The 3,438-nt window shown below is 26.1% G+C and overlaps 1 non-coding gene across 1 annotated transcript; it reads left to right on the forward strand.

The window, feature by feature from the left end:
• The first annotated feature begins 2,277 nt into the window (after positions 1-2,277).
• LOC114581356 lies at positions 2,278-2,384 on the forward strand. The gene has a single exon (XR_003703276.1). It is a non-coding gene; the product is annotated as a small nucleolar RNA R71 (small nucleolar RNA).
• Positions 2,385-3,438: the final 1,054 nt, after the last annotated feature.

Here is a 3,438-nt window from a genome sequence, read left to right on the forward strand (position 1 = left end):
AAAAGTTTGTAATTCTAATTAAATGATTAACTAAAATAAAATGTGAAAATTTTAAAATTACTAAAATAAAGTATAAAACATCATTGTTTAGAAATAATGAAAATGAATCAAAGCTATACTTCTAGTTTTAAGAAATACCAATAATTAAACTTAATCAATAATTCTTATGTTTATCTAATTTGAAGTTATAGGTTATAGATTTATTCTTTAACTTTTAAATATTGAAGTGAATAATTTAGTTTTGATAATTTGATATGATTATAGTTAAAATTTTACTTTCATTAGTTCACCATCCCTTGTATTAGCTCTCTCATCTTATCATTTATAATTTATGTATAAGATTATTTTTTTAATCTTTAAGCTTTCACTAATACCAATTTTTGAATGTGTACATCTTTTTTTATTTTTCATTTCTTTTTCTTTTAAGAACTATTTGTAGTTATTTTTCTTTTCTTTTCTTCTGTGGTGTACATAATTAATAATTTTGAATATCAGCTTCTACTTTAGAATTCTCATATATTCTTAATAATTTTGATTACGAACTTCATGAGATTACTAATTCTATCTTCAGGTTAGCAATAATTTCAAATTTTAATCTACTTATATCTAACTTTTAATGCTAATTATTCATCTTACAATTTTTAAAAGTTCAATTCGTAGATGTATAACTTATAAATTCAAATTAGAGTAATAGCCCAAATGGTTGAATGAGTTAAGTATTATATATTCCAACCTATGAAGTATAAACAAAGCTTATTCAAACTAGGATCGAGGGTTTTATTATTATCCTAATTTTTTGTAATTTTTAATTATCTTTTTTATAAGGGTTTTTAAATAGTCAGAATATAAAAGTATTTGGAGGACAATAATAATTTAAGCATAAAAAAATTTAATAATCTATAAATAAACATTACAAAACATGCTTTCATAGGAGTGATAAAAAGCACATAAAATATGTGTTGAAAATAAAAATATATTTATTATTATTATTATTATTATTATTGTTGTTGTTGTTGTTTTTGTTGTTGTTGTTGTTATTATTATTATTAACATGAGACACTTATAGGATATCAAGCACACATGGCACCCAACATTTAATAATGATATAAAAACAAAAATTTTCAATTAAGTATAATTACCCAAGCCAAAATCTCCCAACACTTCCTTCTCTTCTACAAAATAATATAGTAGAATAACAAAAACACATGCATATCCTTAAGAATTCTTCGCTCCTCTAATCACATGGTTTCAATCTATACCCATTGACTTATTTGGTTTGCAATATTTTCTTGTCTTGTATCAAGATAAAACCATTAAGAAAAATTCTAAAGATAGTGAAAGTATCAATCCATCCAGAGTTGATTTTTTCATGGCAATACTTTTTCTTATAATCAAATAGCAATACATCTTGACCAGGAAAAAAACCATAAAAGAAAAGTCTACAACTATGCATCTTTCTTATTTCCAACATGTAATCCTTAACATAATACAACTCTTCTTTAGATTCTTTCAACTCAGTAATAATGGTAGCACTTTGCATATGGAGAGGTGAAAGAATCCTCATTTTTGTAAGTCTTTAATTTTAGTTGTTTGAAGAAGAGGATGTATACTTGATTCTACCTATCACTTAGAATTTGATTTTCCAATATAAAAATATTATTCTCACCCAATAATGGAGAAGTAATGAAAATATAACTTTCTCCTAATTGGTTTTATAGATTTTAGTGGGAGGGAAGTATGAATATTTTTAAATTTCAATCATTAATGGCCATCGAGGCACTGTGGCATCATAAAAGTTTGCAGCTGCGGTGCTCTATTCTTCTCTCAAATGTTAAAAAAAAATAAATTAAATGATGGCTAATCTAGAAGATAAGGTTGCCTCCCTAAAAGATCTAATTTTATAGTATTCAGTGAGACTAGATAACTAATAAGACCTAAGATTGGCTTTCCTCCCAAGCAACACTAAGTCTATTGTCTTTATCCATACTTTGTTTGGATTTTCCATTTGTCTTAGGTGGATGCTTGTTATTCTTCAATTAGGTCCCATTTTTATCTCTCTCATTCTCTTTAAGATTAACTTTAGTGTTTCTAGGAAGAGATCCAATGGGCCTACTACTCATAAAATTGCCAGCAAACTTAATTGAGTTTCCAAATATTTAATTGAAGTAGATTGGTTTTGTAATTGAGTTCCCAATTTCATGACTACATATTCTAGAGGTGTCTTCCTAGTTCCATACTAATTTCTTTAATTAAATTTGAATTATCAACCAATTAGGTAAATTATGGTTTGAGCACTTTTTAAGCATCTCCATGAATCTTTCCCAACTCTCAAAAATAGATTCTCCTTCTAACTAAGTAAAAGAAGTAATATCATTTCTATGTTTGATAATCTTAAAAGGTGGGAAACACTTTTTGATAAGATTATGGGCCAACTTGTTCCATTTGGTAATAGAGTATGGAAGTAAAGAATTTAACCACATTTTTGTCTTGTCTCTTAGAGAAAATGATAACAATCTAAGTCTAATGGCATCATCACTAACACCATTATACTTAAATGTTGCACAAATTTCTAAGAAATGTTCTAAATATAGGTTGGGTCTTTAATAGGAGTTCCCCCAAATTGAAAATTTTGTACCATCATAATGATTGGAGATTTAAATTCAAAATTATCTTTGTGTATTGTGGGTCTATTTATGGTTTGGAAAATTTTGTATATTAAAGGGTTCATAAAATCTTTAAGGGCTCTTGAAAATTCTAAGTTCTGATCAGGGTCACGCATTTTAAAAATACTATTTGTAGTTTTAATTTAGAAAGGCTTCTCTAAATTTCAGAATCCAAATTTAAATGTGCCTCCCCTTTATATCTTGTAAGCATACAAGCACGGATATGCAATCAACAAATTAAAATAAAAGAATAAAATAATATAGTATGACTAATTATATAATTTATTTATCAATATTATAAATTTATAAATAAAATGAATTCTTCCCTGATAATAGTGCCAAAAACTTGAGTAATCTAAAAATTGTGAAAATGAATTAGGGCTCTATCAATCCCTAAATAATACTTATATTTTCTTTGATAAAAAAATTATAAAACCCCATTTAATATACATAGTATATATGGTTAATAAAGTAATATAGTGATAGAGTAGAGTATCAATCCCACAAAGAAGAATGTTTACTTGCAATAACAAGCACTGTCTACTTCAACTACAATAATTGTCCTACTCAATAATGATTTTATGGAGATTCAATCACTTAATTTCAAATCTAAAAATTAACTATAATACTATTTGGATAAATTATTTTAGATTGATGAAATGTAAATACAATATGTTTCCTATTGATTCTCAATCATATTGATATTATGCAGAGCATACACGTCACTGACCACTCAATGAAGTGTGAAGTGACAAATAATAGATTAAACTCTTCA

This window comes from Dendrobium catenatum, unplaced genomic scaffold (genome assembly GCF_001605985.2).
Source record: "Dendrobium catenatum unplaced genomic scaffold, ASM160598v2 fragScaff_scaffold_1673, whole genome shotgun sequence".
NCBI lineage: Eukaryota > Viridiplantae > Streptophyta > Magnoliopsida > Asparagales > Orchidaceae > Dendrobium > Dendrobium catenatum.